The sequence below is a fragment of the Cavia porcellus genome, unplaced genomic scaffold (assembly GCF_034190915.1).
Source record: "Cavia porcellus strain 051 isolate PalLab524CR breed Dunkin Hartley unplaced genomic scaffold, mCavPor4.1 scaffold_6, whole genome shotgun sequence".
NCBI classification, from domain to species: domain Eukaryota; kingdom Metazoa; phylum Chordata; class Mammalia; order Rodentia; family Caviidae; genus Cavia; species Cavia porcellus.
This window is the reverse complement of record NW_026947489.1, coordinates 102,861,182-102,882,152: the sequence shown is the minus strand read 5'-3', so window position 1 is coordinate 102,882,152 and position 20,971 is coordinate 102,861,182. Positions and strand designations below refer to the sequence as shown.

Here is a 20,971-nt window from a genome sequence, read left to right as displayed (position 1 = left end):
GAATTTATTGTGAAGAGTTCCATGGGTCCATATACCCACCAAGTACTGTCCACACACTAGGCAGGAAAATCTTCAAATTCTATATTCACTTATATTTCAATATATATATATATATATATATATATATATATATATATATATATAGACCCTCTTGTGAAAAAGAAAATACTTAAAGGCAACAGTAGATTCAGGAAGAGTTGTGTTTGGAATTGTGTTTTCTCAGTCATTAAATATTAAAAGTACCATCATTGTATGGTAGGCCTGAGGGGGAAAAAATTCTTTTTGTCTTTTTGGGAGAGTTTTTTACTATGCGTTTCAGATGGCCTTGAACTCACATTGTAGCGCAGGCTGGCCTTGAACTTGCAACTCAGCCTCCTGAGTGCTGGTATTACAGGTGTGAGCTACCGCGCCTGGCCTAGACATTTTTGTATTTCATCTGCAAGGGTTAGAAGTGCTGTGATGAAGGGCTCTCGTCTCGGTGGGCTCATCTCTCTCTCTTTGCTTTCCATTTCCTCCACCTACTGGCAGACGCTGGAGAAGGTGATGTTAACAGGGCGGCACCTCCCTGAAGGACAGCTATGGCCCAGCTGTGCCATCAGCTACCTTTCTCTGCAGCTCTGGAAGGCTCAGCGGCGGAGTGCTGGGTGTGTGGACTTGAATGTTGCAAATCCGTTTCCCAGGTGCCTTTGTGTTTGTCCTGTGCCAGAGGCTGGTCATTGTGAAAGTGGAAGCTCAACAAGGACTTTATGAATAAATAATATATATTATAATAAACTAATGTGTTTCCCTGAAGTCTGGAAGAACCTCAAGAGAATTCATCAGATGCAGGAAAGAGGTTGTGGGAACCTGACTGACCTGTCAGAAGCTCAGATAAAACAACCTGGGGCTCGTGCCTGGCACCTCAGGAAGGGGGGCAATCTCAGGGACCAAGCTCTCTGTCTACCTAGACGGAGTGTCGGGTCCCATGGGCTGAGAGCTTGGTCCCTGAGATTGCCCCCCCTACCTTCTCCTCACCCCATCCCTCTCTCCTTCCCCCTCCCTCTCCTTTCTCTCCCCACTCCTCGCTGCAAAGACATAGACAGAAACATCTGGCTATGAGTCAGGAAAAGAGCCCTTACCAGAAACTGACTACCGATCTTGATGTGGGATTTCCAGCCTCCAGAACTGTGGAAGATAAAATTCTGTTGTTTAAGCCACTGAGTCTGTAATATTTTGTTATGGCAACCTGGGCAGAATAATGTATTATTCTTCGTTTTCCCTTTCCCATAGTAAAAAATCTGTTAATTTTGAATAGTATTCTCGTTGCAGGTTTTAACTTGTGTCAAAATTATATGTGGCCATAGATTAAAGAATCATATAAGTCTGCAAGCCCATTGTGAGAGCACTGCAACCTCATGCCAGGCTGCTGTACTCTTGTCAAGTCCTTGCTCCTTAGTGGATTTCATTTTCTTATTTACTGCCAGCTCTGAATTACACATGCGTGCTCTACTTCTTGATAGTTTTTAGTCTCATCTATTGGCTACTTCACTGGTGGCTAAGAATTTAGTTTTGCTTCACCTTTATCTCTTCCTGGGGCACACATTTTTCTTCTCTTTCTTTGTTCTTTTTTGAGAACTTTGTAGTCCACGCTGGTCTTGCACTCGCTATGTAGCACAGGCTGGCCATGAACCTGCAGTGATCCTCCTGGCTCAGCCTCCCAAGTGCTGAGATTCCAGGTGTGGGCCACCACGGCCAGCTTGTGACACACACTTTTGCGATTCCCCTGCCTTCTTTGATATTCATATGATAATTTTGGTTTGATCAAGATTCAGTACGTGTATGGTTATGTAAATTTCATTTGCAGCATATCATTGCTTGATCTTTCTTGTACTCTTTGTTCTCTGTGGAATTTATAATTACCTTACATTAACATTTTTCCATGATTTTCTTTGTACTTATTACTAATTCAACTCATAAGCCCTCCCCCATATTTCTAAAACCCTCTCAATAGGTTCCAACATGTATTCATTTATCAACGTCTTGCTAGAGAAGTTACTTAGGAAACTCCTGAACTATTTTGACCTCTATGGCAGCTGTACAGATACTACATCATTCTTCACCAGCATCCTAGAAGTCTCATTGCTCTCGCCTGTTTTCGATCCTCTATTACCTAGATCACATGTCATCTTCTCTCTCTCTTTTTTTGGTGCAGCATGTCTTGTGGTATCTTTCTGAGAACAGATTTGTAAGAAGCTTGTATTTTGTTTGTTTTTAAGTTGATGTTATGGCTTGTGTCCAAAACCTCATATGATCATAGGTGAGACTCTTCCAGAGGTGGCTGATCTAGAGTGTGAGGCTGGGATTGATTCATGGTGCAATGCTGGATTTAAGGGCACTAGGAAAAGGGTGTGACTGCCACCTGCTCTAAGTAGCCTGGGTAAGACAAGGCAGAAGGTCCCTTGTTGCTTTGTGGTCTTCTGCCTGCAATGAACTGTTTCTCCTCTGCCATGCCTTGAAGTCAGCAATTATGGACTGAATCCCCCTGCAAACTGTGAGCTAAATAAATCTTTCCTCCTTTAACTTTGGGTCTCGGGTATTTTGTCTTGGCAATGAGAAAAGTAACTAGGATTTTTAGTAAAACTGTTTAAAATTTTTTTCTTTCACATTTATTTGATATTTTGAATGTGTATAGATACTTTCTTTTAGGAGTCTAAAGGCATTGCTTCATTTTTTCCTAGATTTCAGAGTTGTTGGAACATCCTGTGTTAATACGATTTGGATCTACTACTGTATTTATAATCTCTCCTCTTCCCCTACCTTCTTGGCCAACTTAGGGTGTTTTTTATTGTTCTTACGGTTCAGAAGTTTTCCTTTGATGCCACGTACCTTAAAATCCATGTCCTTCAGCTCCAGCATACTTTCTTGAACTTTAAAAAAAGTGTTTCTTAAAAGGAAAGAGAAAGACAAAAATAAAGTTTTTTTTAAATGGGAAGGGGAGGAGGAGTTTAAGATGGGGAGAGATGGAGAAAAGGAAAGAATTAAGATACATTATGTACAAGTACAAATTCCTCATGGTGATGTGATTAATATAAATGACAAATATGTACTATTAAAAAATAAAGTTTAAAAATATTTCTTTCTACTACTTTTTCCTTTGTACATCCAGAATACCTTGTTCTCAACTGCTAGAGTTTCTGAGTTAATCCTTTAGTTTTTAAAACTTCCCTCTCTGTTTTCTGATTCTTCTGCTGTACCATCTGGGAGGGCTTTTGAATTTTATCTTCCAGCCTTTGTATCGAATCCCCTGTTCACACCTTTCCAATAGCTCTTTTTTTTTTGTTATTGTCATTTGTTTTCTGAAAAGTAGAATACCAGAATAAAATAGCATTCTACTCTCATCTAATGAATTCAAAGTTTTCGGTACCTCTCTGGGGAGATTATCAATAAACTTTTGAATGTTTTCTTTGGCCTGTATCAATTCTGTGTCAAGTTGCTTTTCCCCATATTTTTTAGTCTGTGCTATCGTTGGATCTTAGATATCCCCAAAGGCTTATGTGTTAACGGCTTGGTCTCCAGGCGGGACTATTAAGGGTGGGTAGGGACTCTTAGAGGAGAGGCCTAATTTGGGAGTCTTTTGGTCATTGGAAGGGCGCCCTTGAAGTGGAGAGTAGAACTGAAGTCTCTTTTTCCCATCTTCTTTTTGCATGCTACCTACGTAGCATCCACTTTGTGCTCCTGCTGTGTCTTGTGCTGCTACAGATCCAAAGCAATGGGATTGTAAGTCCCATAGCTTCACAGCTGGGAGCCTAAAGAAGCCTTTCCTTTTTTAAAGTTGGTTGTCTCATGTATTAATATTATTATTTTTATGTAACAAAGCTGATTGTGACAGTCTGTCCCTAAGCTAAAGGCCTTCCTCTCGATGAGGAGTCAACACCTGTAGGTCTCAGTGCAGGCTAATTTTGGCAGCTGTTCTGTTGGATTTCTTCATCTTAGATTTGGGTCTTTCTCCTAGACTGGTCCCATTTTCTGGAGAAGAATTTCCAGTCCAATGGCTGGAGGGTATGAGCTGGCTTGGCAGCAATCACTGGAGTCCTTCTGGGGAGGAAGGCTGGGAGGCAGGTTCCAGCTTTCATCTTTTCTGGTTTTTAGTTCCAGTGTTTCTGCGGTAATTGGTGTCCCTTAGTCTAGATATCCTGGTCCTGTGCTGTCTAGTACAATAGCCACTCACCACGTTGGGGTATTAAGCACTTGAAATGTAGCTAGTCTTACTGAGAAACTAAAGTTAAAAATTTGAATTAGTTTGTTTTTTCAAAATGCATATTCTGTCAGTACTGGAAAATTTACATACTTTGGAATGATTTAGGCATGTGGATCTATTTAACTGCAGACCTTAAAGCATGTAACAGATAAACATTTCCCCTAAACCCTGCAACCAAGCTGAGACATCCTGTGAGTGTAGATACATGCTACATTTTGAAAAGAAAGAAAGAATTTAACCAATACTTTTTTGAAATGATAATACTTTGTTTGGACTAGGTTAAATAAACTATAATATTAAAGTTAACCTTACTTATATGTGGGAATCTAAAGAAGACAATCTCATAGAAGCAGAGAATAGATTGGCAGTTACCAGAGGCTGAGGAAGGTAGTGGGACCATGTGTGTGGGAAGAGGCAGCTCAAGGGACATTGGGTCCCAGGAGATAGGAGGAATAGGTTCTGGTGATCTATGTCCCACTAGGGTGACTGCAGTTAACAATGACATATCATATACTTCAAAGTGGCTGGAAGAGGGGATTTCGAATATTTTCATAGCAAAGCAATGATGAATATTGGAGATGATGGGTATATTGTTTATCTTGATTTTATCATCTACAATGTATACAGTAATCAATCATCATCTTGTACCCATCAATGTATATGACACATTAATAAAAATAAAACTTAAAGACAGGTTAATTTTACCTGTCTTTTAAAAGTGTGGATGCTAGAAAACTTAAGGTTACATATGGGGCTTGCACTGCATGTCTATGAGCAGTGCCATCCATCCTAGAGGCTAGGGATGCTGCTCCTGTGAGGAGGGGCATCTGGATCTGGTTTCAGAAACAGCGCCCATCCCATGCTTCCCTTATGCACCACAGCCTTGGCCTAGGAGCCTTCTGAGCTGCAGATTACGTGGTTCTAGGCTTCACTCACTTTCTGGCCGGAATTTGGTGTATTGGACTAGGTTGTCAATTACTAAGTGGTTGTCTGTTGCCAGAGTTCCGAGTTAATTGCTGTCTAACTTTTTTCATCTTTTAATTTTGTCCTTTAAATTGTATATATAATTTAAATAATTTACAGTTGCTGTATGGTGTTTCAGGAGGGAGCAGGGATCAGTTTCATGTATTCAATCCAACATCTCGAACTGGAAACCCTAAATATCTTTTGAGTCTCTCTCTTAATCTATCCAACTTTGTATCCCCGTCATCTCTTAAGAGGAAGATTGTATTAGTCTTCTACCAGTTGGAGCTGTCAGCCTCCTTCAAGATTTTCTCCATGAAAAACTCTTTTCTAGGCTGCAAATCTGATTTATGTTGCTTTTCTGTCTAAAAATCCTTCAATGGTTTCCAATACACAAACAAGGCATTCAAACTCCTTAGCATAACTGAAACAGATTCCCTATGGGTGAATTTTAGTACCTTTCTACCTTATCTGCTACGCCCACTCACTGCTTATCACCTTGGTGACATAAAACATACCATTATGTATATATATGTATATGTGTATATAACAGAATTTAATGTATACACATGTGGACAATATGTTCATTTAATGCATGTACACGTATATAACATGTCATCAATGCAGTACTGCTATATACTGTACAACATATTTAATGCACACACATACATGTGACATGCAATCAAATGTATATACATGTATACAACATGCCATTTAGCATAAACAGTGTATATGACACAGCATTCAATTCGTATACTTTATGCAGTGTACAATTTAATATAAGTACATATATGCAGCATGTGATTTAATACACACATGCACATTACAAGGCACTTAATGTATGTATATGACATATTTACTGTAAATACATTTACTATAAATACAAATATGCACCATAGCATTCAGTCTATGTACATGTATATGAGGTACCATATACTGCCCCTCCTTCATCCATGCTATGCCCTCTTCCTCCCACCTTCTCCTCGTGGCTAATTCCCCCAACTTTGATGACACAGCTCCCCACGCCTCCCCCAAGCCTTGCCTTTGGAGATGGTAGGTGGGAGGAAGGACCCTGGACTGTGTGTCCTGTGCAGTAATGACGATGGCCAGCACAGCCAGCCTGTAACAGATACTTTCCTGGGTCCTTTTGCACACCTAAGTTCACTATTCCTGTGTGAGGAAAAGAGGGCGCAGAATGCTTCAGTGATTTTCCCGAAGAGTCGGCAATTGAACTCCAGAGTTGTGGCTCATGTATGTCAAGAATCCTCTGCTTTTATCATGTGGGAGCTGCAAGCGTGCTTGTGGATCCCCCATGCTGGACTGAGAACTGCTGAGGCCATGGGCTAGGTCTTTCTTTTAGTCTCTGTATCACAAATGCCTAACACAGCACCTCAGAATCTATCATTGAGCAGAACTGACATCTCTTCATCTTACTGAGTCCTCTCCTTGTCTCCCTCCTGTGCACACTGCAATCCCTTGGGCAACATCTTCCAGTCAAGTCCTTTTTTCTGTTAGTTCAGAAAACCATGATGGTTAACTTCTGTTCATGCTGAATGAGGAGGATGCATCCAAAGACATTGTGAGCAGCTTTCCAGGCATTTGCTTAGACATGTTCTGTGTGCTTTCATAGGCTATGATTATTATGTAATGAAATCCACTTGTGTAAGTCATTGCAGAAGCTTAAATTTTTAAAAAAATTTTATTTAAAAAAATAAAGCAAAAAAAAAAACAGTAAAAGGGTACAAGTAATACAGAATTTTAAAAAAAATAAACAGTAAGAAATCACTAGTTAATAGATTACATATTGTCATCTTAGAAGTAGTTGTTCAAGTTACAAAATTAAGCATACAAAGTGGACATTCAAACAGTGAGACTGCAAACAGTTGTGTTCAATGATCCAACAAAAACTTAGTAATATAGTCATCTCTTACACAAATAAATACACTTGCAGTTGTGTCCTTTAGAGCACTTTCTTTTCCTCCCTTTTTTACAATAACATTTACACATTTTGGGTTTTGTTACTCCTACAGTTCTTATTACTTTTTTTTTTTTTTTGGAAGAGAATAAAACCAAATGTGACAAAACAAAGCAGTTAGTCAAAACAAAGGATGGACATAATCAACAATGGTTACCATAATGCCTCTTGCTATCTTAAAAAGAATTGCCTATATCATCAGATATAATAAAATTGAACAAAACAGTACAGAACAAAACCAATAAAACCTAAACATTGGAAACATTACTGAACTTCAAAAGAAGATAATAGTCAAATCAGAGTGGCCATCATAGTGAATCTTATGGCCTTCAAAGTAGTTGTCTATACTCTCAAAATTGATAATATCAAACAGAACAGAATAGAGTAAAATCAGTCAAAACAAGATGATGAGAGCAATACAGGGGAGAAGCTTAAATTAAATGATGTGTAAAATTCTAATGATGCTCTTTTGATAAAAGACCCCCCTCCCATCACCACTACACTTAGCACAATTCCTTTGAATTATGCCAGTGAATCTTAAAACCAAAGATTTTATTCTTCCTTTCTTTCTCATTGCAGCTCTCTTTTTGGATTCTATGCCATTGAGCCACGGAAGGAAAGAGGGCTTTGCATGCATAATAGGGTGGCATAGCAAGAGGAAGCCTGGGTGCAGAATGCCCCAAGCTTGTATTCTGGGGAGCTAGGGAGCTCTGGGAGGAAGTCAATTGGCTGGGGCAAAGGCACAGCTTGGCAAAAGCTATTCTGGCCACAGAAGGTGGTCCTAGGCAGCACGGATGTTGGTACAAATAGGTGGACTTGTTGGTCCCTCCCAGGATAATGGTGGAAGAACCAGACCAGGTGACTGCAAGTATTTTTGTGTCGGAAGGCTTTAGGGAGTGGTAGTCTAGCTGGAACAAGATTGAAGCTGCTCTTGCATAGCAATATATACCAAACTAAGAAGAGTTCTTAGCCCATCTTAAAATGCTGACAGACTTAAACTCTGATCATCCTATCTGAATAGCACCCTGCAGTACTCCTTTCTTCTGAACTATGCTTGTTTCTCTTCTTGTCCTTGTGAGTGAATTAAAGAAAGGATAAAGCCCCCCTCCTCTCCCTTCCCACTATGGCACATACCAGGCAGGGCCCCTGGAGGTGTGGTCAGGCGGACCAGTGCCTTGAATCATGGGCCCTGAAGCCAGCGCAGCTGAGTGAGAGGCTGGACCTGCCGTGCTTTACCTGTGTGATGGTAAGGAATCTACAATTGGCTCTTTGGCTTCCCCATCTATGAAAGGGGGATAGCCTCTATTTCTTGCATGTTTTGGAGGATTAAATGATATTCTGATGCACATAAAGCATTTAACAGGGTGAATCCTTGGTGTGGTAAATACTATTGTTATTGTCAACATTTATTATTAACCAGGTACACTTTCTACTCTCAGAGGGATCCTAGGCCGTACCTGGAAGTCATGGGCAGCTCCAGGAAACAGACCATTCAGTGTGTGTGTGTGTGTGTGTGTGTGTGTGTGTGTGTGTGTGTGTGTGGAGAGAGAGAGAGAGAGACAGAGAGAGAGAGAGAGAGAGAGACAGAGAGAGAGACAGAGACAGAGACAGAGAGAGAGAGAGACAGAGAGAGACAGAGAGAGAGACAGAGAGAGAGACAGAGACAGAGACAGAGAGAGAGAGACAGAGAGAGACAGAGAGAGAGACAGAGAGAGAGAGAAAGAGAGAGAGAGAGAGAGAAAGAGAGTGAGAAATCATTGCAAGAGCTTGGCCTGTGGGGAGTGGAAGTTGGGCTCAGGCCTGCAAAGTGTTGGGATACACATCAGGGAATGTAGGGAAGGCTGCATCTGAGCAAGGATGGATGAGAATCCCTAGGAGTCTGGGTGCAGAGATCTGTGACCGGGCTGGTCTGCAGAGAACCTCTAGGAGTCTGGGTGCAGAGATCTGTGACTGTGCTGGTCTGCAGAGCTTGCTCTTTGCATGCGCCCTCCCAGGTAAAAGTACTTGCTTCCAGATGGATGGTGGGCATGAAATTTCTGAGACTGCCTTAAGGGGTGGAGGTGGGAGACTTGCAGTTGGGGTCCAGCCAGCAGTGTAAGTGACACTAAGAACTATATTAACACTTCTCTTTGCCCTGTAGATTGTGGCTTTTGATGACTCTGCTCTGCTCTTCCAAATAAAGATGGTCTAAGACTCTACCCCTCGGGAGAGAAGGATAATAGAATGCTCTTTTAGAGACTCCAAGGTGAGTCAGATAGGATGAGGCAGAGTTTAGCAAAGCCACTTCGGAGAGGCAGCCAGATGTGGAGGATCTGTTCTCTGGGAGGAAGTGGGAACTGTCAGGCAGAAAGGCTGATCAGCCTGAGGAGTACCCCTGACAGAGCTGCAGAGGCAAAGGTGGCAGGCTCTGTGCAGAGGAGGGGCGAGGGCATGCACTAGGACTCAGCCTGCTTCTCTAGCAGGTTGCCCCTCAGCACGCCACTCTGGCCCAAGGCACACAGGCTTTCCTAGCCGTACTCACTGACTGTATGCTCACCAACCTTCCAGCTAACAATTTGGTTTCGCAGGACACTGTCTTCAGGACACAGAGCCTGGCAGGACCCACACCTCCAGGAGCCTTGGCACCTGGAGCCTTCACTACAGATTGATACACTGCTCGTGTCTTAGATACCCGTCTTCAGTGAGTGTGGTGTGAAATGCCTGTTGGAGCCTCTTCCTGGGACCAAAGTCCAGTTTCTGGGCTGGGAAATTTGCTTTAGTAAGGAAAGCTGTCCGGGGAGGTTGTCAGGGAACAGCCAAGAGCCTCACTCCGGTGCAACCCATTCTTACCCCAGGCCTTTCCATCAGGTGCCTGCCAGTGTGTATGCACAGCTGTAAGTGTGCACATATATGGTGTGAGTGCATGCATGTGCTAACTCCCCTGGGAAGGGTGTGAAGGTCTACGTGGGATGGAAAGTAGGAATCTGTATGTCCTACATGCCTCTTCCCAGGCCACAGGGAACCACTGTGTGTTACAGGTTACACATGAGGGTTTAGCCTGGGAGCAAAATAACTTGGAAGTATGAAGACCTATAATTCTCACCTTTCTTATATAACCCCCTGGGAAATAGTATGGGAAAATATCAAATAAATCTTGGTTCATAAACTATCTATGCCATTTGCTATTATGTGTTTGGAGCAACCTTCCTAACACTGAGGGCCCATGGAATTTAATAATGCTGACTTCCAGTGTTATTACAGGAATGAAATGAGGTAGGTTTGTGCAGGTGTTTAATACAGAGCCACCACCAGGCATGCAGAAAGGTGGCTTTATTTTTTGCTAAATTCTGGAGAGAATTTTTTCACAGGGTATAGAAGATGTAAGTATGGTAGAATTCGCTTTTTATTCTCCCAGTAGGTGTTCAGCCTGGTAATCATGAGAGGCTGCTGAAAGAAGGACATGGATTTGGTTCTAACATATCATTTACAAGGTGTGCCACACATTTGCAAATCAGTCTCTGTCTCTGTGTCTGTCTGTCTGTCTACCTGTCTCTGCTGGAGGGAGAGAAGCAACATACTCAATGTGAACATCTATTATAATATTTAGAAACGTTAAATGAAGAAAATTGTGCCTTCTGGAATTAAGAAAATACAGTAAGACAACTTGCTATGATTATTTGCTATATGTCAAGTACGCAGTGTACTCTGCTGAGTTCTTCACATACATACTCTCATTGAATCCTTACTGATTCCTACAAGACTGGCACTATTAAGATCCTTACTGGATCAATGAGAAAAGTGAGTCTCAGAAAGGTTTAACGTTCCAAGGCCACAAAGCTAGTAAGAGCCAGAGCCAGACCTTAAACCCACATACTAATGATAACATATCTGCTTTAAATTTTTATACATCATTTCCTCTTCAATTTAGGAGAGCAAGCTCAGTGCAGAAATGGAGGCCCAGTGGTTATTCATTTCAAGCCCATTTCCTCTTTTAAGGGCACATGTGGATCTAGGAACATATCCATCACGTTTTATTATTCTCACATTTTAATGCAATATGCTTTCTGGAAAGAGCCCATCAATTATTCACACTTTAGTGTGAATTTAAGTCACAGAATCATATTATCTGACAGTGTCAGAGAACCTTAACTTGTACCTGGTTTTGGTTGTCACCAAATGCAGAGATTCTCTGTGTACTGGCTCCAGCATGGTCACCCTGTCTGTCTTTTAACACCTTCCAGCGCAGGACATTCACCATGAAGCATTTCTCTAAGTCCAGGGAGCTCAGACTGCTAAATTAGGTTGAACTGAAACCTGCTTCTCTGCAGCTTCCACCAGCAGTCTCCATTCTCCTCTCTGGAGCAATTACAAAATAAATTGCTTCCTTCTCCCCATGATGACCTTTCAGATGTGTGTGAGCGCTCCTGTGCCTCCTCTTCTCCAGATGGATGCCTCCTCTTCCTTATATATTGCCTACAGGACCAGCTTGAGTGCTTTGCCATCCTCCCCCCGAGCATGTGTCCATGCTCCAGTTTAAACACTGAACATCTCCCACCGGGTGGGGTCTGACCACCAACCTATCCCTTTTCTTTTCAGGGACCAGGAGAAGTCTACATTCCCAGCTTAAGAAATTTCAGACATCACCTTGCAGCTGGGAGAGACTTGATGGAGCAGGTGCCACTTGGTCCTAACCACCCCCATGACTCACTTTATATGATGTTTTAATCTGATGGAGCTGATCTGTAAGCTGCTTATGATTCCCTGTTAGTGTGTAATTTTCCAGGCCTGGCACTGTGTCTGATCATTTCCGGATCCCTCCACAGTGCCTGCCACATGGGCGTGCCTCCTTTGGCTGTCAATAAATGGAGCTGATTGACGGTCGCACTGGAGCCTAAGAAGTCATTTTCTGCTCGGTTGCCTCTCAGGATCCAGCTGTGTCCAGCTGGAGCCGGCCCTCTGCTCACTTGCCTTCTCTGGGAGCACAGACCCAGGTTTCTTAGCTCGCCTGTGCATGATGATAGAGTGAATTTCACCGCGGAGCTCTCCTACCCCCAGCTGCGAGGAAACCAGAAGGAGGAGTGGAATGGCACATCCCAATCTGCCCAGAGCCGCAGACCTCCTTCCCCTGCTTATATTCATCTGCCGAACCTCCGGTAATGAAAATTCCCCAGGTGTGGGCACAGTCTCTAGCTGCAGCTTGTTGAGGAGGGAGCACTGTATCAGCCAGCTGTTCCCATAGCAGCTCTTCTGAGCCTCCAGCCTCTGCTGCCTCCTGCCTGCTCCTCTTTCTTCCTCTGCCTCCTCCCTGATGGTGCCTGTAAATCAAGCATCTCTTCTTAAAATTGTAATCACCAAAATAAGGCGGTGATTTATAAGGAATTCTGAAATACCAAACAATCAGCTGAATACTTCAGTTTAATGGCAACAATAAGTCAAGTGCTTTCATGCTCGTCTCAGGAGGGGGAAGCGCATGGGTCTGGGTTGTTTCCAGATGACAAATGCTCTTTTGTGAGTTGTAACAGATCAATTATCCACATGTTGAAAACTGAGCAACTCCTTCCTAAGGACATACTTATATGGATACGTTAAAAAAAAAAGTCCCAGGGAAAGAGAGGACTGAGGACTCTTTAGTTATTTTTCTGGCAAAATAAAGTTGAAGAAACTATAGCTCTAAGGAGAAAGCTGCACGAAATGACACCAATCAGCAGTACAGGTGCCCTATGCCTTTGGAAGGTGCCCGCAGAATACTCAGAGCCTGCTTTTTATCCAGCCTGGGCAGGTGACAAGGAGTCAGTCTCTACCTGCGGTGGCACTTTGACTAGAAACTTCTGGTTCCCCGAAGAGCCCGGGGGGTGGTCACTCCTCAAGTTCTCTTTGGGCACATTTGTCTATCTTGTGTTTTTCATTTTAAGAATTGCTTCATTTTCCATGAGGAAGAAGTCTTACCTCAGCCGTTGGCCTTGGGATTGGAACCCGGGTTATCTTGCTATCTTGTTATACGTGGCCCGATCTCTTGGGGTGCCCAGACAGGCTTGGGTGCCTTTTCCCAGGTTCTGTTTCCCACTTTCCCCACAATTTGCCAACAATAAAACAGAAGGGCATCTGCTGAAAGTGTCTCCTGTCAAAGCAGGTGGGGCTCAGAGCCATCCCAGGCCTTTGCCCAGCTGGTGGGTTTGCTGGATTTGAGGCCTTGAGAAGGTCATGCTGTCAGGATTCCCAAGGTTGCTGTTGTCCCAGTTCCTGGGGCTTTGGCCACACCTGGTGCTCTGAGTGCCCTTCGGGGCAATACAAGGCCAAGGCGAGCTTGGCAAACTGGAGCTTATCACAACTCTTGAGGATGGATGGTTTTCTTACTGTTCTGCCATGAATGCTTAAGGGACAATGATTCCTTTGAATAGAAGCAGAAGAAAAGACCCATAAGCAAGGGTTGATGCATAACTGGGGCTGGGAGTGGATACCCTGGCTGTAGTGAAAAGTGTCCAGGCAGAGGAGGATTCCACAGGAGTAGTGGTGACATTTGGGCCTTGCATCTTGGGTCATGCCCAGCTCTGTCCCTCTGAAGAGGGCAGAAGCCTTTGTGGACATGTAGCCTGTAGCATAGCTATGGCTTTGGTATTAGGTTTTTTGTCCATGCTGCCCACTGTCCTGCCGGCCTGTCCTCTGCCACTTTCTCCTGGCCCAACCCCTCTGCTTGGCTTAGTTTAGCAGATTTCCCTTGCTCTCCTTTTCTCTTTTTTCCTCAAACCCTGGCTTTCATTGGTAAGTTTCTCTCTCTCTCTCTCTCACTCTCTCCTCTCCTGTAGTCCTCCCCAACCCCTTTCCTATTTCTCAGCCTTGCTAGTTTGGATGCTCTGTGGGTGACTATTCTGGTCCATTCTTTAGGTCATCCATCCACGCAGCAATTGTTTGGAGGACTTTCAGTGTGAAACTTCAATACACACACAAGAAAGTGTACTTTGTGAGGTATTGCTTGGAGGTAGGATAGTCAGGGACACTTCTGTGAAGAAGCAGGTTTTAGAACTGAGACCTGAAAAATGAGGAGAAATTCAAGAACAGGGACAAAAGTGGCTCAAACAAAGGAACATAATGTGCAAAGGTCTTTAAGATGAAAACAGCTTAGAGGGTTCCAAAAACTAAAAGAAAGAAAAAAAAATTTTAAATCATAGCACGGGTGCATGACAATGTCCTGCCCCACTTGGGTGAAGCTTTTCTATCCCTTCTGCTTGGAAGCTGTTGCTCAGGTAGCCACATGGGTGTCTCCTTTCTATTATGTTCTGTGACATCTCCTTCATACTCACCGGCCCTTACCCAAGTGTGTGTGTGTGTGTGTGTGTGTGTGTGTGTGTGTGTGTGTAGGTGTACCCATCACTAAGTAATGTTATTTGGTGGATTAATTCTTGATAAATGATTTTTCTCATTATAATAGAAACTACAAAAAGAGAAATCTTATATTAACAAGTTATCATATTCCCAGCATCTGACAAATGACACTTACTACATACTTTATGAATTAATGGATGATGAATGATAGTTTAAAAAAAACCACATTGGTAAGGAAATGCCAGTTCATTATAATGAGGCACCCACAGGAAAATACTAAAAGAGAAGAGAGGATGTGTTAGAGATCCAAGATATTAAAAGGAAAAAAGTATGTAATGAGCATTTTGTTTTTTTTTTTTTTTTGGTACTGGGAATTGATCTCACAACCTTGTGTTTGCCAGGTAGGCAATTATGCCACTGCGCTAAATCCCCAGCCTGTAATGAATATATTCATTGTGTGAACACAAATGTACTTAAGCTCCTTGCTCTGAGGTGGGCTAGCATTTTTCCTGTTTGCATTACAAACTTGCCTAGCTTCTCTTGCCACTTTGAGATAATAAATACAGACACATTCCACAAAAGGTGTTCCTAATATTTAAGCTTTCAAGTTCTCAGTTTGTGCAGTTCTTGTTACTGGTTACAAAAGCTCCAGTGAACAACTCCAACCTGCACACATGGATACCTTTCCCATGACCAGACTCTTCCAAAGGAGTGTGTCTCAATGCTTTGTGCTTGCACAAAGCATTTCTCCCCTCTATGTGAGGGGAGCACACATAATGGAAAGTCACCCCGAACTAGGTTATGCATAGATCTTTGTTGAACAATCAATCTTTGTTGAACTCATGCATTCCTTTTGCTGTTTATTCCATAAATTTCTAGTTGTTATTTATAAAACAAGCACTGTGCCATTGTCAGACAGAACAAAACAAAAACATCTAAGCACTTGGAGAATAAAACAAGCCGGAAAGCAGAAATGCTCATTGGGCGATTAGATGTTGGGACTGATGGAGACAGGGAGCCTGAGGTGATACTAGATTTATGGCTTAGGGGACGGGCAGTGGTTTGTGTCAACAAGAGTTCAGTCAGAGGAGTAGAACCATGAGAAGATCTTTCCATTGATCACTCTTATCTATTCATCTATAAATCTGTGTTGATCAGCTTTACTATGACAAATATCTGAGACAATACATATTTAAAGAAAAAAAGGTTAATTTTGGCTCACAGTTTGCAGCTTTCAGCCCATGATCAGATGGCCCTGTTACTTTGTGCTTGTGGTGGCGAATCATGATGGAAGCACGTGGGAGGGCCAAACTGTGCATCCCACAACTGCAGAGCAAAGAGACAGAAGAGGAAGGGACTGGGGTCTTGTAATATTCTGAATGTATAACTCCAGTGAGGCCCCACCTTAGTTTCTGCCACTTCCTCTGCCTTAGTACATTGACTTTTGGGGGAGTGCTTAAGATCCAAAACATGTCTGACTGTCTATCTATCTATCTATCTATCTATCTATCTATCATCTCTACTTGGCTATGGATTTGGATATATTACAGGGATTTGACTTACACAACACAGAGCTAATGTGCACCTGGCCCAGAAGCGAGAGATACTGATGAGAAAACCAGCAGGGGCTGGCGGAGTCACCTGCCTGGCTGCTGCCCCACCCCGAGAGGTGGACCAGTGGATGGGCCACAGAGTCCCTGCCGCCCCACAGCAGCTTTCTGAGAGTAAAACCTAAACCATTCTTACTGCACTACTGTCTTCCAAGCCTCATGTGGCTCATGCTCACCTCGGACTTGGCAGGGAAGGTAACCTTGGGAGACCCGTTCTAGCCTAGCCAAGCTGCTAAGTCCTTATATGGCGTAGATGCAGTCACAGCCGTGAGTGAGATGTTCAAGGACTGTGTCAAGACAGAAAAGATCGTCCTTCAAAGGATGAGCAGAGGATAGAAACCTACTGTGGAGAAGGGGAAAGAGGAATCAGAGGGTTAAGGAGAGAACAGAGAGAGGGATAGAGCTTCAGGGTCTAAATATCTGTGGGGAGGTGGATCCCTAAGTGATGACCGTGACACTGAATTTAATCACTGCTACCTGTGACATTAATCAGTCAGAATGGATGCTGGCCTGTGAGGAGGTCTTAGGGGCCCCATCATCCCACCATGAGATAGTTCTGGGGGTGGTGATGGTGAGCACTGGGTAGACAGGGGCTCTATACCAAGCTGTATGGCAGCCACTCTGCATTTTGACAGCTACAGTGTCTGCCCTGGTGCAGATTAGCTGATTTTCAGCTCTGTTCATAGCTAATACTGACGGAATGCCTCCCAAGGGCCGGGTGCTCAGCTCAGCACCTGGAGTCTGTGTGATGCTGCTGCTGCCCTGTGTCCTTGGTCCTGTCCTGACTGCCTCTGGGAGGAGTCGGAATCTCAGATCCTGGCAGAGCCAAGTGTCACGAATGACATGGGCGAACATCTGCTGCCATGGCATGCACCACTTTAGCAGGAGGACATATTTTTGGGAGGCTCCACAGGCCCTGTTCTATGCAGGGAGGAACATTTAAACACAGCAGCTGTTTATGAATGCCAGGCTGCTAACTGGGACAGTGAGAGGAGCAGCTGCCGTGCACTGTGGCCATTTAGAATGACAAAGGCAACATTATCTAGCTGTTGGAATTCAGGGAACTGTTTCTGCGAGGCAAATGGAATCTGAACTCATAAAACCTATAGATATTAGGGGTCATTTTGGTTCCTGTTTTATGCGTTCACCCCCGGTACAAGGTCTGAATGGGCTGCTCACTCAGAAAGAACCTGCAGGCCACTTCCTTTGGCTGCATCCTCCGGGCACAGTAAGAGCAGCCTGTCCGCTCCTTGACCTCTACCCCGCTCCCGGGCACTCAGGATTTGTCCTGCCACCATTCCAGTTTCAGAAACACTTCCAAGAGGTACCAACATATTTTTGTCATACTAGTATCTCAAATGATCTAGGTATTTGTGCTGAATAGTATGACCAGATTGACAGAGAGATACACCCAAGATTGTCCCATTCTCAAGTAGTCTGCCGCCATTTGCCTGACGTTAGCTACTGCCAGGGTCAGTGGGTACAGGTCACACTTTCCCATGAAAGCCATGCAGCCTCCGTCTGGTCACAAGCATGGCTGGCACCTGCGCCACTGACTGTGTGTCTTTGAGGGGGGATGAGGGGTAGGCATGGAGGGGAGGATGTGGGAGCTCTTTGCCTCTCATCTCGGCCCCTGGGGGCCACATGAAGCAGGTGACTATTCAGGTGGACCAGTGCGTGTCGTCTGCTGTGTGGGGTGTGCCATTTGACGACATGTGCTCTTTCTGCGTGTTCCTCCCTTGGCGGTCAGCCAACCATGGCAAATTGGATCTAGAATTGTAGCTTTCAAGAGGTTTATTCACCACTCTGAAGATCTGAATTGGCAGTGTGGGTTCCTTGCCAATGAGTAGCAGTGTCTTCTTAGTCACGCATGTGAAATAGCAGACTCTGGAACCAGAAGTGAGAAGGGGATCCTGCGGGGATTGTGACACAGAAAAGAGGAAGCTGGCGCAGCTGGCCCAGCGAGGATCGGGTTGACCCAAGTGAGTGAAGCAGGAGCCAAGCTTGGATATTTATCTTAACAGCTTCAAAGGAAAGACTGACAGCTAGTGTCTCAAACTCCCCAAATCAACAGCTGGGGTTTATACTGTTGGTCAAAATGGGATTTAAGTAAGGAAAAGAAAAAGATGTAATTCACTTTATGTTTAGTTATGTCTGAAGTTTGTGATAATTACAAATTGCCATGATTGCAACCTCCTACACTGGTTATGTTTTATGACTTCCCTTGATTACCTGAAACATGTTTTATAATTCTTGATGTTTGTATACAAACATTAAAGGTTTACATCTCGGATGGGTAAAAATCGGGTTGTCAAAACAATTTGATAGGAAGACAGTCTTTATCACTTTCTGTAGAATATCAGCTGAGAAATGTATCACTTAAGTGGAGCCAGAATCTACTTCAGTTTTGCTGAATCTGGTTCTCAATCTGATTTGTAAGCAAGCAGATTCTTTAACTGCCTGGCTAGTAAATAATCTTTATCCACCAGCTTCTCTTATCAGCTAAGAAAAACAATTTACAGTATAATGCCTGAATAAACAAAAGTGATGCAAGTGATTTTGTTCAGTTTTCCTTTAATTAAAGCTGACTGCCTTAAAGCTGATTCATTTCTCACCTCATAGTTTCCTTTCTGAAAGAGAAAGCTGATCTGATTCTGCTTCCTCAGATTTTGTGACCCTTAGGGTAAAGCAGAATCTTGCCGTGTCCACAAATCCTGTTCCAGGGTGACTACTTGCTGTCCCCCTCCCTCATCCTCACTGCAAACCTCCTCTACTCCAGCCCCGTGACTTGCTAAGAGCCCCGCTCTGTCTGGTGATATGCAATATCCTCCTTCTGGGGTACTGTTTTGTGTACTCTCTATGTATAGCTTTCTCTAACTATAACAAAATATCTGAGACAATTAACTTCCAAAGGAAAAAGCTTTTGGAAGTTCCATTCTCCAGTGGTTGGACCTATTGTTCTGGTTCTGTGGCAAGGCAGGACATCATGATATGAGCACATGGTGGAGCAAACTGGTTCACCTCAGGGCTGGGGCATGAAGACAGGAAGAGACTAGTGTCCCAAATCCCCTTTGTGTGAATGCCCCCGATGACTTAAGACCCTCTCATGAGGCCCCACCTCCCTGAAGTACCACCTTGAGGGCCCAGCCTTTAACATCTCCGCGAACATTCACGATTCAAACTCTAGCATCTTCTGTTACCAACTTCTAGCCAATTTTTGTCTCAGATCAACAGCCACTTGTTTAGGGAATTTTCTGAACCCTCCCTCCGTACTAGAGTAGCCTCACATTGTAGCACTTTACTTACTTATAATCATCTAATTATTGACGGTAATTCAATATATATCAGCTGTCTTCTCTGCTAGACATTTAGTTTCTCGGAACCAGGGAGCATACCATCTTGGCCATCTCTGTTCCTCCCACTCAGTGCTGCATGCATGGTGCTCAATTGAAGATACTGTACTGGCTGAGAGGCAAAAATATGACTTTTTATTAAAGCAAATACTGTAAATGCATTAAAGTAAAAAATTATATACTTTTAAATAGTTATAATGAATACTTTAAAAATAAGATGATTCGAGAAAGTCTAGACACATTTTAGTCTCACCTTTCATTGCTCCTTATCCCTTACTCATTGCGAGAGCATTTCATTACTGATTTATCCTGGAATCATCCGACAGTCAAAAGCAACTTTTGGGACAGAATTTTCTCTGCAACTTCAGCTCAGTGACTTCAAGATAGTTTGACAGTAAGCCTCCTTTCATCTTACAGCAGTGGGTGGCATTTTTCTGCCTCATCAGAAGGGGTTTATCGCCTGTTCTTGGACTCAAATCCGAAAGAGACATGGCCTTGGTGCCTTCCTTGCCTCTGGCTAGGAGTGTCTCCAATATGGAATAAAAGACAGCTGCAAAACTGTCTTTCTCAAAGTACCAAGAAGAAACGTTTTCTTGCAGTCTTCATTTTGGAAGCATAGTGAAATTGAAGTAGGTTAGATGAAATGAAGATAAGTAGAAAGGAGACAAAGAAAATCATGATTTAAGAACTGTACTTTTAAGAAAACTGCAGCTTCGAGACACAAAGTCATGCAAGGTTACAATGCCTTTTCTTTTATCAACAATGATGTAGGACTTCAAAACAAGACCACAGGGAATCACCAATGGCTGCAACCCTCAGGAGGAGATCCCCCCTAGATGTCACACTGTGTACGGCTATCCTCTGAACCTATGATCAGACCACTGTCCCCTGACGAGCAAAGTCAGTGAAACACCAGAGCACCACAGGCATCCAATTGCATTTCACTTCCATGGCTATCATCACAGTCTGTGTTCCTCTGGAGAAGCTGGTTGCTTACGGAGGGTGGGGGGATGGGAGGTCGGGGGGATTGGTACTTCTTGTTTGCCAGCCCATGTCCTGAAAGAAGTTGGGGTCTGGATTTCCCCAGTCTGGCAGTGGCTGTGCATGGTGCTGGTTCCCAAGCTGGACTTGCTTCCTGGTGTGGCCTTGTTCTCTCTCCCCCAGCCTTCAAATGGTCGAAAGCCTGGCTTTTAGAAGCATATGGATATTGGATTATATCTAGACTCTAGTATCATCAGGCTGAGGACTATTTATCTTGGATTACTTACCCTCTCTGAATCTCATTTCCTCATCCACCAAACAGAAAATACTGTCTCACAAAGTTGATGAGGGAATTGGCCAAGTTTTATTCTGTGATCCTTATGGCAGTACCAATTGCTGTTCTAGCCATCCATGGGAGGATTCCACAAAAATTAGTTTCTATTGTGTGTTTTCTTTTTATAGGAAAGTATTTGGCTAATCACGGTCTAATTTATGTTAAGGTGTTAACAGCTGACGGATCTAAACCTTCCTTTACCCTAAGGAAGAGATCAAC

At 43.4% G+C, this 20,971-nt stretch overlaps 1 long non-coding RNA gene across 1 annotated transcript in view; it reads left to right on the top strand.

Moving 5' to 3' along the window:
• Positions 1-18,664, top strand: part of LOC134476590 (uncharacterized) — an 88,715-nt gene extending 70,051 nt beyond the window's left edge. Inside the window, exon 4 of the long non-coding RNA XR_010048424.1 lies at positions 11,751-18,664. This is a non-coding gene — a long non-coding RNA (uncharacterized LOC134476590). The remainder of the gene's footprint in view (positions 1-11,750) is intronic.
• Positions 18,665-20,971: the final 2,307 nt, after the last annotated feature.